The sequence below is a fragment of the Ursus maritimus genome, unplaced genomic scaffold (genome assembly GCF_017311325.1).
Source record: "Ursus maritimus isolate PB19 unplaced genomic scaffold, ASM1731132v1 scaffold_3, whole genome shotgun sequence".
NCBI classification, from domain to species: domain Eukaryota; kingdom Metazoa; phylum Chordata; class Mammalia; order Carnivora; family Ursidae; genus Ursus; species Ursus maritimus.
In genome coordinates, this window is record NW_024425563.1 from 88,593,344 (window position 1) to 88,608,169 (window position 14,826).

A 14,826-nucleotide genomic window follows, 5' to 3' on the forward strand; every position below is an offset into this window, starting at 1 on the left:
CAACTTGATGCAGAAGTATATACATTTTATAGATCAGCAGTTTGTAGAAAATTCCCGAAGTTTGGGAAATATTAAAAATTCCTATAGTTATTGCTTTAGAGGTTATTGTATTTCTACACTGCACTGTGAATGAAGAAAAATCTTGGAGTAAAAATATCCTTTGGTTTATTACCCTGGACTCTTTTTCAATTCACAATTTTTAGTTTTTCAAAATAAGGTTAACTTTTCTGTTGTTTGGAGGACAATGTCAGGTGTGATTTTCAGAGTCCCTGAGTTCCTGTGTTAGCTGAGATGGCTCAGTGAAGCAGGTCAGTTGTAATGGGAAAGGAGGCTGCACTAGACCTGTCCTGAATGGAGCCTCCTTCTGTCCCCCGCAACCCTAGGAGAAAGATTTAGTAACTTTCCTGGATTGTGCTGTCAGGTAAGTGGCTGAGTAGGAATTCGAAATTCAGATTGATCCTTCCTTCCTTCCTTCCTTCCTTCCTCTCTCTCCCTTCCTTCCTTCCTCTCTCTCCCTTCCTCACACCCCCTTCCTCCTCCTCTCTCTCTTCCTCCCGTTCTTTTTTTTTTTTTTTTTTTATTTAGTAACTTTCCTGGATTGTGCTGTCAGGTAAGTGGCTGAGTAGGAATTCGAAATTCAGATTGATCCTTCCTTCCTTCCTTCCTTCCTTCCTTCCTTCCTTCCTTCCTTCCTTTCAAGGCAGCACACCATTTTGCACATTGGGTTTGGCTTCTTTCCCCAAGAAGCTTCTCATAGATGGAGAAGTAAAAAAAAAAAAAAAAAAAAAAAAGGAAAAAAAAAAAAAAAAAAAAAAAACAGGACACTAACAAAAGTCAGCCTATGACCCAGAGAGGTGGGGATAGACAATAAAGTGTCCTGACAGAAAGAAACATCACAGATTGGGTCCGAGGGTCCTAGCTCTGACCTGGCGGAAGACACAGATGCAGGAGAAAAGTCCTGTATAGACAGTAGCCAGGTCCCTCTGGCACGTAGAAAAGAGCATGCATGTGTTTGCAGGGGTGTGGAGCTGTGGGAGGGCTTTTGTTCAGTGGCCGGGGAGCATTTCCACACTCCATTGGAGTGTATCTGAGCAGGGGTAGTAATCCAGCCCAGCGTCTGCCTCATTAACTCCGTGTATCCTGAGTCTCGCTGGCAAATCCCTCTGTTTTTTTCCTGGTTTCAAATCTTACCTCACTAACACCTTGCTCATGGACCACATTTTCATTTGCAGAAATATACAGAATGCGATGTAGAGGCTGGTCTGGCTGCTGTCGGTACCAGTGTATATACACATTGTTCCTTAAGATACCGGGTTTTCTCTGGTGTTCCAAAAATTCTGTGTTTCTTTGTTTCTCAGTAATGGATGGTATGAGTTGTGTTATTAAAATGTCTGCATTTGCATCTGAGAGAAAAAAGCAACAATTAGAGAAATTTTGACATTTGTTAAAATAGTACACATTTGTTCTCTTAAGGAAAAGCTTGGGGTCTGAGGTTTACTTTTTCTTCCTGAAGAATTCAAGGTCATGGTGGAATTTGTCAGCTTAGTTTGAATGACCCATGGGCTTCCTTCAGCCCAAATGGGCTGACTTGATGGTCCATGCTTTCTATCTCCTTTCTTTACTGAGTGAAATGTCCCATGGGAAAGCCCACTCACAGCTCCACAGGGAGGCCACCAGGATGACCTGTGGCGGGAGCAGCATTGTGCCAGCTCTCGTCAGGAGAGGTGGTTGGACACTGGGCTGTTCGCAGAGCAAACCTGAGGGCTGATTTACTAAGAGGAAGTGGTGCTCTGAACACACAGCTAAGACTCAAAGACCACAGAGAAAGAGACCCACAGTATTTACCACAAATCATCCTGCAAAATAGGGCTGCTGACTAGCTTTATCAGCCAATTTCTCTCATTACTGTGTGATTGTTACCATCTAATGATATTAGTGTAAAGAAGCCATTTTCTTGTTAAAGGACCATAGTCCTTTATTGGTTTAAATGAGAGAGTAGGAGAGGGAGAGGGAGAGCGAGAGACGGGGAGAGTTCTTACAGTTCTCTGCTTCTATGAGTTATGATGATCTGATCTCTCTCTCTGTCTCTCTCTCCCATGTCCTCCCATTGCAGTTTGTGTAATTTCTAGTGGACTGTCTTCACGTTAACAAATTCTTTCCTTATATCTCTTAAATCTACTGGTGAGCCTTTCTGGGCATTGTTCATTTCCGTTATTGTGTTTTTGATTTCTTGCCTTTAATTTGGTTCTTTCCATCTCTCTACTGAAATCATCTGTCTGATTGAATACTCTTTACCTTTTCTATTAGATTAGAGCCGTTGGCACAGTAATCATAGTTATTTTGAATTCCCTGATAGCTCCAACATCTGTGTCATGTCTCAGTCTGTTCTGGTGACCACTTTGTGTCCTCAGACTGTGTTTCTTCCTCACTTGTACGCCTCTAAACTTCAGGTTGGAGGGTGGATATGTTCTATGATATAATAGATACTGAGGTAAGTATATTTTGTGCTTAAAAGTGAGCACACCTTTCCTGCTAGGCCTTCAGTGTGGGGGTTTGCCTTAACTGGTCAGAAGTTAGGCTGTATTTGAAGTTTGTTAATATAAGACTCATGAGGCATGACCCGCCATGGTCGTTGCAGTGGTCGCTGGCTAGAGCTCACAACGGTGACCATCTGGGATCGCCCTTGGCATTGGGAAGTCCTCACCACATTCACTCACTGGGTACAGTGATTTTTTAAAAATAAGTAGGTTACAGTATTTGTACCAAAGCTTGTAGCTATTTACACTTGAGAAATCTATGCAAGCTTATCAGCAAAGAGGGGGAGGAAGATCAGCAGTAGATAATAATTCTTAGTCCATATAAATATTGTTAGTAGTACAGAGATGACGTCCATTTTGACAGGTCAGCATGAGTTATGCATTCTATTTTAAAGGTTTTCCTCCTCCCAGAAATGAAGTAATACTTTATTTTACAGTTATAGTTTTTTAACCTAAATCTCTTGAGGACTAAACCTGTGTATCTTTGGAGGTCTTAAAATTTGATGTACATATCTTGTAATATTAAATAAATTATGTTCTTCCTGAATGGAATGTGATGCTTTTTCCTTTCTTCTCAACGTGGTAGGGTCTGAAGAACAAGCTGACAAAAAGCAGAAGAGTAAAAAACTATGCTTACAACTGTTTTAGAACTTTCTTTAGTTGAAGTAAGTGTATGGAACAAAGCAGTTAAAAATGGACCATTTCTTTGAGTAGACTCAAGGTGAAATTCAAAGAATCTGAGTACGAGTATATAGTGGATTTGTCCTGTTCGCATGAATTAAAGTTACATGTATTCATGTACAATTTTTTACCGTTCTTTTACATTGGTGTGAATTTGTAAAGTATGAAAAAAAAGCTTTCTTTCTTTGTCTCATTGAGGTAAACTTAGCACATAACGTTGTAGAAGTTTCTGGAGTGCAACATTACAGTTCAGTATTTGTATACACTACACAGTGACCACGACCATAATTCTCGTTATCACCCAAATTTCTACACATAAGATTGAGCTCATCTTTGTCTTCTTAGCTAGAATGTCTCCGTGTCAGATGTTCAGGTGTGTGTGCTATGAGGGTCGCAGTGCTGTGGGATGTGGGCACTGAGTGTCTCTGTCTACACCTGAGCACGTGGGACCAGAGTGGTGAGTGACCGTCCCAGGCGGCACGACTGGCAAGTGGCAGAGCTGAGCTGGGACTCAGGCCCAGTCTAGGACCCTGGTCCTGCACCCAGATGTCCCCCCAGTGCTGTGCAGCTTCGGAGATGAAACGTGTGGTCCAATGAGAGCAGTAACTTGATGGGCCACGAGATGGAGCCTTTTGTTCAATCCCCTCTCAATCATCAAGCAAAGCTCTTCAACTTCAGAAACGCCAGCAAAGAAACCCAACGTGAATCGTAGTAGCAGCAGCTCTGCCTCATTATGTGAGGACGGAAGGAACGTGGTGGCCGGCTCGGAGCTGCGGAGGGGCCCGTACGGGCGAGGATTGGCCCCCGAAGCAGCCAGGGTGGCTGCAAGTAGGACCCACGCCCGCACCTCCAGGGCCCCACGTGCCCGGCTGGGCTTTCGGCATCAGTGGTCGAGACGCAGCGAAGATGGGAGCGTGAGAACAGCACCATTCTCAAATACCTTACAATAAATTCCTGTGTGGCCACGCTCGTGTCTGTAACGGCCCATCCTCAGCACACAGACTTTCTCATAAAAACAAGGCAAAGTGTAGCAATTTCCCTTTAACAGCACATCTCCAATCATCTTGTATTCTCTCTTTTTCTAAGTGCGGAAATCTGTCATTGGAAGTCACTGGAGGGGGAAAAAAAAGGGACCAGAGCTGTTGAAGGTTGAAGGTGACATCCGCTGCTGACTTGAATGAATGGCTAATGAAGGACTTACTTACTGTAACACCTTGTAGACGTTGTACCAGATCACGTCCGTTCAGGACCTGCCTGTGGCTGGTAAGAGAATGCGCTGATCCCTCCCGTGCTCGGTGACACCGAGCCTGGTCTGTTCATGAAGGGTTGCGGTAAAGTCTTGCACTGGATTCCCGATCAAAAGACTTCTGAAAACTGGAATAGCAGTTTTTTATTACACAAAAATATCTTTCTTTTTAAAGATTTATTTATTTATTTTAAGTAAGAGAGAGCATGTGCAGGAGAGCAGGGGAGAGGAAGGCGGGGGAGGACAGAGGTGGAGAGAATCTTTAAGCAGACTCTGAACTGAGCTGGAGGCCAGCACGGGGCTCCATCCCTCGTCGCTGAGACCGGGACCTGGGTCTAGAGTGGGACACTTAACCAACTGCGCCACCCAGACGCCCTAAGAAAATATCTTTTTATTTTGATATACAGAATGGAATTTTTTTTTATGACTCGGATTTCTTTTTTTAACATCTTTCATTTCCCTTGTGTTTTTTAAGTCGTGCTCATGGGCTCTTTGTACAATTTTAAAAAGTAATAAAATCCAGCATCAGAATGGTTCATTTTACTTCTCTCGGTTTGCATTATGTTGGCCTGAACAGTTGGAATTACTGAAGGGGGCATATAAAGTGTAAGCAGACATTCTGTATTATTTTCAACATGAAACACCATCTTTCTCTGAGAACTATGCTTCTGAAATAATGTGAGACTCTTATTTGAATCCACAGTCTGAAATCATTGCCATTATTTTCCCTTTGTGTTTGGCCCCAATTTTTAATAAAAATAGTGTTTCACTAATTTGAATTAAAATGAACCACATTATGTTGTGAAATCTTCCATTCAAACATGAATGTTTACCTTAATGCTTCATAGGAAAGCAGTGTGTCTATTAGTTTTCCTTCTTTACTCATTGTGTCCTTCAAGAAAACTCACTCGTGCGCAGTGGCAGTGGTGCTGGTTGCCTGGAAACTAACCATTGATTTGTGCGGGTCAGACCAGCCATGTGTGCAAATGACAGAAGTGCCACCGAGAGGGCTGTGGGAGGCTGAGGCCTCACCAGAAAGAGCTTCTTATGGTGGAGAAAGGGGTGAGGAGGGTCTGTAGGGTTTGGCCTTGGGACCCAAACCTCAAGAAGTCAGAGCTGTGGCCACAGTTAGAATATCGTGTCTCGGGAGGGGAGCCACATTGACACCAGGCCCACAGATGATGCCTAAGCTGGATGTGAGTGTTTCATTTACCCTGAGAAAGCGTCCTCACCTGCACATGCTGGACAGACCCTATGGCATGGGGCGCATGCTCATGGGAGTCAAGGCTCACCCGGAAGTTGGATCTCATGAACAAGAGGAGTGAAGTCTGGGGTGAGAATGTGCTGTGAAGTCAGACTGTGCAAGCCTAAGCTGGGGATCTCGGTAATCGAGTTATACTTTGCCAGACTGGACAGATTGGGACCTGGAAGTGGGTCCCCTCTCATTATACTTGGATGGGGTGGCGGTGGGGACATTTGCTCTTTGTGTTCACATTGCTGATCAGCCCTCCTCTGCTCCACTCCCAGCACACTTCTCTGATGTGCAAGCCTTCTATTCAGCCTTGTTCTAGGCAAGGGAGGAAGAAGGCCGAGGAATAGGGGACCCTAGTTTCATCTGGTCTCTTGAATTCAGCTAGATAGCTATCAAATCATTCTGAACACCTGCAAACTCAACCGGAAATCCAAGAAAAGAATTGCTGAAATCCTACAAATAGAAAAGCGACCACTTTTTGCAAGGTCGGAGGTGTGGAGAAGTGAATCCGAGAGGATATGCAGGAAGATAAACTGCGGGGGGAGGGAGTCTCCGAAAGCCGGCACTGGAAAGTGATATAGCAGTGAGGGCAAAACTGGAACTTTTAGAAGTCTGCTCAGGAGAGGGAGAGGGACATCCCTGCCTGGAAGTCCCTCAGGTGGTGAAGCGGGAGCAATCCTAGATAGGGCAGTGTGGTCTCAGGATCCTAGGGGGGTCACAGAAAGAGCAAGGGTGTCTGAGTGTGGCAAAGTTCTCAGGCATCAGAGCCGGAAGCTGGCTGCAATCAGCGAGTTTGGGAGTGGTCTTTCAGCTGGGGATTGCCATAAAGGGGGAACCCCAGCACACTGAGAACCTCCTTGCCCAGCAAGGAGCAGAACCACAGGGAGATGTCCCCCCTCCACTGGGAGGAGTGCTGCAGATGCCAGCCCCAGGAGTCTGCAGGGTTTGGAGACTTGAATGGGGTCATGTGCCTGAGATAGAAACGTTCAGTAACCGGCTGGGTGAGCATGGGCTGGGTGAGCTGGAGTGCAGGAAACCAGGCAGACAGGAGTGATTGACTGCTTTTCCCTGAGGGCACACTGAGGAGTTGGGGGGGGGCAGGAGTTTTCTGTTCTGGGGCTGGAGATGGGGCATCACCATTGTCATTTTAATTTCCAAATCCCAAAGTGGTCCGGAAAGCCATCAGGAAACAAAAGCCACAAAGAACAATCTTGTGTCCCTTTCACGGAGCCTGGCCCCCTGGCAAGGGGGTGCAATTCCGCCTGGGGCAAAGACACCTGAGAATCAGCACAACAGCCCCCTCCCCAAGAAGGTCAGCAGGNNTATCCAGCCAACTCCAAGTTTACTGATCACAGAGAGCTGTAAAACTCGGGTGCCGGGGAAAAGAGTATATAGAATTCATGGTTTTTTTCTCAGGATTCTTTAGTCTTTCAGTTTTAATTTTTTTTCCTTTTCAACTAATTTCTTATTTTATCGACTCTTTTATTAAGTCTTTTTTAATTTTTAATTTTTACATTTACATTATATAAATATATATTTATTTCATTTTGGGCTTCTTTTCATTGTATTCAATTTTATTTTTGTATATATATAAGTCTTTCTTTCCTTGCAGTTTTGGGATCTAGTTTCTTCTAACAAAAAACCAAAATACACCCAGGATTTAGTGTATTGCTCTGTTCTATTCACCTGTTTGATTATATTCTCTCTTTTTTCCTTTTTCTTTTTGCCCTCTTTTTTGGTTTTTGATCTCTTCTGATTTGTTTAGGGTATATTTTTCTGGGGTCGCTATTGCTATTTTGTATTTTGTTCTCTCATTCACCTAGTCTTCTCTGGACAGAATGACAAGATGGAAGAACCCACTACAAAAAAGAGAACAAGATGCAGTACTAACTGCCAGGGACTTAATCAATATGAATAAGTATAAGATGGTGGAGCCAGAATTCAGAATAAGAATTGTAAAGATACTAGCTGGGCTTGAAAAAAACATAGAAGACACCAGAGAATCCCATACTGGAGAAATAAAAGAAATAAAATCTAATCAGATCAAAATAAAGGCTATTAATGAGATGCAATAAAATATGGAGGCTCTAATGCTAGAATTAATGAGGCAAAAAGAGAGCATCAGAACTATAGAAGACAAAATGATGGTAGATAAAGAATCCATGAAAAATAGAGATAAACAACTTCTGGATCATGAGGGGGAGAATCTGAGAGATTAGTGATACCATAGAGCAAAACAATATTAGAATAATTGGGGTCCCAGAGGAAGAGGAGAGAGAGAGAGAGAGAGAATGGCAGAAAGTATATTTGAGCAAATTATAGCTGAGAACTTCCCTAATCTGGGGAAGGAAATGGGCATTCAAGTCCAGGAAGCATAGAGAACCCCCACCAAAATCCATAAAAATAGGTCAACACGTTGATATGCAATAGTGAAGCTTACAAATTTCAGAGAAAAAGAGAAAATCCTGAAAGCGGTTTGGGACAAGAGGTCCATAACCTACAAAGGTAGAAACATATGGCTGGTAGCAGACCTATCCACAGAGACCTGGCAGGCCAGAAAGGACCGGCATGATATATTCAGGGTGCTAAATGAGAAAAATATGCAGCCAAGAATACTTTATCCATCAAGGCTGTCATTCAGAATAGGAGAGATAAAGAACTTCCAGGACGAACAGAAACCAAAGAAATTGTGACATTAAACCAGCCCTGCAAGAAATATTGAAGGGGATCCTTTAAGCGAAGAGAGAGTCCAAAAATAACACAGACCAGAAAGGAACAGAGACAATACACAGAAACAGTGACTTTACAGGTAATACAAAGGCACTAAATTCATATCTATCAATAGTTACTCTAAATGTAAATAGGCCAAATGCTCCAAATCAAAAGACACAGCGTATCAGATTATATAAAAAAGTAAGACCATCAATATGCTGTCTGCAAGAAACTCACTTTAGACCCAAAGACACCTCCAGATTGGAAGTGAGGGGGCCAAAAACCATTGATCATGCTAATGGACATCAAAAGAAAGCTGGGGTAGCAATCCTTATATCAGACAAATTAGATTTTAAACCAAAGATTCTAATAAGAGATGAAGAGGGCTACTATATCATACTTACAGGGTCTATCCAACAAGAAGATTTAACAAGTATAAATGTTTATGCTCCAAAGTTGGGAGCAGCCAATTATATAAACCAATTAATAACAAAATTAAAGAAACACATTGATAATAATACAATAATAGTAGGGGACTTTAACACCCCACTCACAGCAATGGGCAGATCATCTAAGCAGAAGATCAACAAGGAAATAAAGGCTTTGAATGACACCCTGGACCAGATGGACTTCATATATATATTTAGAACATTCCATTCTAAAACAGAATGCACATTATTCGCAAGTACCACGGAAACTTCCCAAGAATAGATCACATACTGGGTCACAAATCAGGTCTCCATCAGTACCAAAAGATGGGGATTATTCCCTGCATATTTTTAGACCATAATGCTTTAAAACTTGAACTCAATCACAAAAGGAGATGTGGAAGGAACACAAAAACATGGAGGTTAAAGAACATCCTACTAAAGAATGTATGGGTTAACCAGGAAATTGAAGAATTTTTAAAAATTCATGGAAACAAATGAAAATGAAAACACAACTGTTCAAAACCTTTAAGATAAAGCAAAGGGCTGTCCTAAGAGGGAAGTATATAGCAATACAACACCTTCCCAAGAAACAAGAAAAGTCTCAAATATACAACCTAACCTTACACCTAAAGGAGCTGGAAAAAGAACAGCAAATAAAGCCTAAACTTGGTAGAAGAGAATAAAGATTAGAGCAGAAATCAATGAAATAGAAACCAAAAGAACAGTAGAACACACCAATGAAACTAGGAGCTGGTTCTTTGAAAGAATTAATGAGATTGATAGTCCCCTAGCCAGACTTATCTAAAAGAAAAGAGAAAGGACCCAAGATAATAAAATTATGAATGAAACAGGGAGAGATCACAACCAACATCGAAGAGATGCAATTATAAGAGCATATTATGAGCAACTACATGCCAACAAATTAGGGAATCTGGAAGACATGATCTATTCCTAGAAACATATAAACTACCAAAACTGAAAGAGGAAGAAATAGAAAACCTGAACAGACCCATCCCATAACTAGCAAGGAAATTGAAACAGTAATCAAAAATCTCCCAACAAATAAGAGTCCAGGGCCGGATGGCTTCCAGGGTAATTCTACCAAACATTTAAAGAAGAAGTAATACCTATTCTTCTGAAGCTGTTTCAAAAAACAGAAATGGAAGGAAAACTTCTAACTTTATGAGGCCAGCATTACCTTGATCCCAAAACCAAACACCCCACCAAAAAGGGGAATTACAGACCAATATCCCTGATGAACATGGATGCCAAGATTCTCACCAAGATATTAGCCAACAGGATCCAACAGTACATTAAAAGGATTATTCTCCACAACCAAGTGGGGTTTATTCCTGGGCTGCAAGGGTGGTTCAACAACTGCAAATCAATCAATGTGATACACCACATTAATAAAAGAAAGGACAAGAACCATATGATCTCTCAATAGATGCCAAAAAAGCATTTGACAAATTACAGCATTCTTTCTTGATTAAAACTCTAGTAGGATAGAGGGAAAATACCTCAATATCATAAAAGCCAGATACGAAAATCCCACAGCGAGTATCATTCTCAATGAGGAGAAACTGAGAGCATTTCCCCTAAAGCCAGTCACATGGCAGAGATGGCCACTATCACCATTGCTGTTCAACATAGTACTAGAAGTCCTAGCCTCAGCAATCAGACAACAAAAAGAAATAAAAGGCATCCGAACTGGCAAAGACGAAGTCAAACTCTTACTGTTTGCAGATGACATGATACTCTATGTGGAAAACCCAAAAAACTCCACCCCAAAATTTCGAGAACTCATACAGGAATTCAGCAACATGGCAGGATATAAAATCAACGCACAGAAATCAGTTGCATTTCTATACACTAACAATGAGACAGAAGACAGAGAAATTAGGGAATCAATCCCATTTACAATCGCACCAAAACCCATAAGAAACATAGGAATAAACATAACCGAAGAGGTAAAAGATCTGTATTCTGAGAAATATAGAACAGTCAGGAAATAAATTGAAGAAGACACAAAGAAATGGAAAAACGTTTCATGTTCAATAACTGGAAGAACAAATATCATTAAAATGTCTATGCTGCCAGAGCAATCTATACATTCAATGCATCCTTATCAAAATACCATCAACATTTTTCACAAAGCTGGAATGAATACTCCTAAAATATGTATGGAACCAGAAAAGACCCTAAATAGCCAAAGGAATTAAAAAAAAGAAAACCAAAGCCAGTGGCATCACAATTATGGACTTCAAGCTGTATTACGAAACTGTAATCTTCAAGACCTCATGGTACTGGCACAAAAACAGACACATAGATCAAGACAGAACTAAAAATGGAACCTCAACTCTATGGTCAACTTATCTTTGATGAAGCAGGAAAGAATATCCAATGGAAAAAGGATAGTCTCTTCAACAAATAGTGTTGGGAAAATTGGACAAAGACATCCAGAAGAATGGAAGTGCACCATTTTTTTTTACATGATAGACAAAGATAAACTCAAAATGGATGAAGGACCTAAACATGAGACAGGAATCCATCAAAATCCTAGAGAAGAACACAGGCAGCAACCTCTGTAACCTCGGTCACAGCATCTTCTTGCTAGATTTGTCTCCAAAGGCAAGGGAAACAAAGGCAAAAATGACCTATTGGGACTTCGTCAAGATAAAAAGCTTTTGCACAGCAAAGGAAACAGTTGACAAAACTAAAAGACAACTTACAGAATGGGAGAAGATATTTGCAAATATTTTATCAGATAAAGGGCTAGTATCCAAAATGTATAGAGAACTTATCATAATAAGTAAAATCTAAAAAAAAAAAAGAACTTTTCAAACTCAACACCCAAAGAACAAATAATCCAGTCAAGAAATGGCAGAAGACATGAATAGACATTTCTACAAAGAAGACATGCAAATGGCCAACAGACACGTGAAAAAATTCTTGACATCACTTGGCATCAGGGAAATACAAATCAAATCCACAAGATACTATCTCATACCAGTCAAAATGGCTACAATTAACAAATCAGAAAACAACATATGTTGGTGAAGATGCAGAGAAAGGGGCAGATGAACAGATAAAGAAAATATGGTATATATACATACACACAATGGAATATTACCCAGCCATCAAAAAAAAAAAAAAAAAGAAATCTTGCCATTTACAATGACATGGATGGAACTAGAGGATATTAGGCTAAGTGAAATAAGTCAATCAGAGAAAGACAATTATATGATTTCCCTCATATGTGGAATTTAAGAAACAAAACAGAGGAGCACAGGGGAAGGGAGGAAAAAATAAAAGAAGACAAAATCAGAGAGAGGAACAACCATAAGAGACTCTTAACCATAGGTAACAAACTGAGGTTTGGTAGAGGGGCGGGGGTGGAGAATGGGATAACTGGGTGATGGGCATTAAGGAGGGCACGTGTTGTAATGAACTCTGGGTATTATATACAACCGACGAATCACTAAACTACCTCTGAAATTAATAATACACATGTTAATTAATTGAATTTAAATAAAATTAAATTAAATTAAAAAAATAGCCTTGCTCTAATTATTCTTGACTCTGCAGTCATTTGTCTCTTTAGAGGGACTGAGATGACTCTGTCTATGACATTCAATGACACAGTTGAACTCGTGGCCTCCGTATGTCTGTGTTCTTGTGAGGAAAGAAGCACCTGCTGTGTGCCGTCTGCGGTCTACCTGTGCTGGTAGCTTCACGGGCTCGGATCTCGTGTCACCCTGTCTACACTGACACAATGAGACCGAAAGTCCGAGCCTCAGTAAATCACCTGCCGTGGAAAAGCGCAGATCTGGGTGGAATGTGGGGGACCACCGAGTGCTACAAGCCTGCGGGCTGTTTCCTTCAGAACAGTGTCATCGGAGTGGCCTGAGGGTGCGGCGTCTCCACGGTCCTGGTCATACGACCCCAACTCACGTAGCAGCTGCTGGAATGAACTTGGTATAAATAGGGGGACCCCCACCCACAGCCTGACAGGATGTTTGACAGCAGGAGCGTGCGTGTGCAGATGGGTCTGTGCTTCCATTAGCTGTGGCCTTTGGGAAGTGAGCTAGTTGGCTGTGGTTTAACTGTCCCTATTTCATCTTTCAACACCCGAGCCAATGCTTGCAGAGCCCCAACCAGTAGAGGCCGATTTGACTTCAATTATTTTCCACGAATCAACCACATTTGACAGAGCACATAGATAAAACAAGCCTGAGAAAATAAAACACCATGACCACACCAGCGCCCTACTGCCCCCCACACTGTCTCCTGCACCGCCACCCTCCCCCTCTCTGCACCTCCCTGTCCAGGGCAGCCCAGGTTGGGTTGCTAAGGAGTTGGAGGCCACAGGAGACACCGCCCGGGAGCCCCAGCAGTGACATCAGCCCGCACAGGTGTCGGTCATCTGTTAGATTCCCCTCGGCGCCTCGGTGCTTTCCACGTGCAGACGCAGGTCCGGATCTCTAAGCAGAGGCTCAGGCATTTGCCCAAAGAGGTCTGATCACATTCTTGAGAATGAGGAGGAGATCGAAATTAAATTTCCTCTTCTTTGTATGTGGTGGGTCTTATGTCGTTTCCACAAGGGAACTTCTACTTGGTGTCCAACAGACCCTGTTTCACAAAAACTGAAGCTGATTGTAAGTAAAAAATCTTTCCCAGTTTTAAATGAGGCATTATTTTATTCTAATATAGAAAAACTTCGACTTTAAAAGGATTCATTAGAAAAGAAGAAAAATAAACATGTATTGTTCACCTACTGACTGTGCATTGGACATTTCGTTTTACACCCGTGTTTGAGGAGATACACACACGTATAAATGAGTGTCATACTTGTTAGTATTATTACTCAATAGAGTTGTGGTCAAAGGACTGGACGAATATTGCACAAAAAAAGAAATAGAAATGGACACAATGTATGAAAAGATGATTATCATTCATCATATCATACATTGATATCAATGTATCAAATGATGATTATCCTCATCATGAAAAACAAATTAAGACCATGATGAGAAACTATTTGACCGAAAACCGTGATGTTTGACAGCACTTTCCTGACACTCCCCTACATCACGGAAGCAGTGTGCGATGGCACTGTCTCTATCGGGGTAAGTTGGCAGTACCTATCGAAATGACCAGTGCACATGTCCAAAGTGACATAAAATAATATTATAATTTCAGTATATTCTATGATAGTAAAAGACTGGAAATAATCCCCTGGGCTATCACAGAAAACTGATCTTATAAAGTATCTTACAAAGTATACAGTCACCAATGCAGTACTCTGCAGCTATCGAAGTGTTCTTTTATACCGACATAAACAGAGCACGAGGATACATAAGTGAGAAGTGCAGAATAATGTACGTTATCACTACCTGTGTGTTAGAAGGAAGGAAATGGGATCTATAAGTATTTACTTATTTTTTTATATCTACGTTCATATCTGTCTAAATAAAAACTGGGAGGTTGGGCAAGAAACAAAAGTGTGACCTGTAAGTTGTGGGCAGGTAGAGACAGCGGTTGGAGTAAGATTTTGTAGTTCGATTTTTAGAGTGTTTAAATTTTGGAACCATGTGAATGTGTAATCTAACAATTTTAGTAGGGTCCTGCCATGCATATTTCTTCGACACTTTTTTTTTGTTTCGTTTTAATTTATTTATATAATCTCTATACCCACTGTGGGGCACCAACTTACAGCCCTGAGATCAAGGGTCCCTCACTCCTCCCACTGAGCTAGCCAGCTGCCACCTCAACACCACTGTCTGATTAATTTTCCATTTCTTCAACAATCTAGATTTTTGTGTAGATGCATACTAGTCCATCACACGACATTATTTATTGGTTTTATATTTTTAGTTTCTTGGGCATTTGATTTAGTTTGGGACTATTGTAAATGGTGATATATATATATATCTATAATATATCTATAATATATATTATTATATA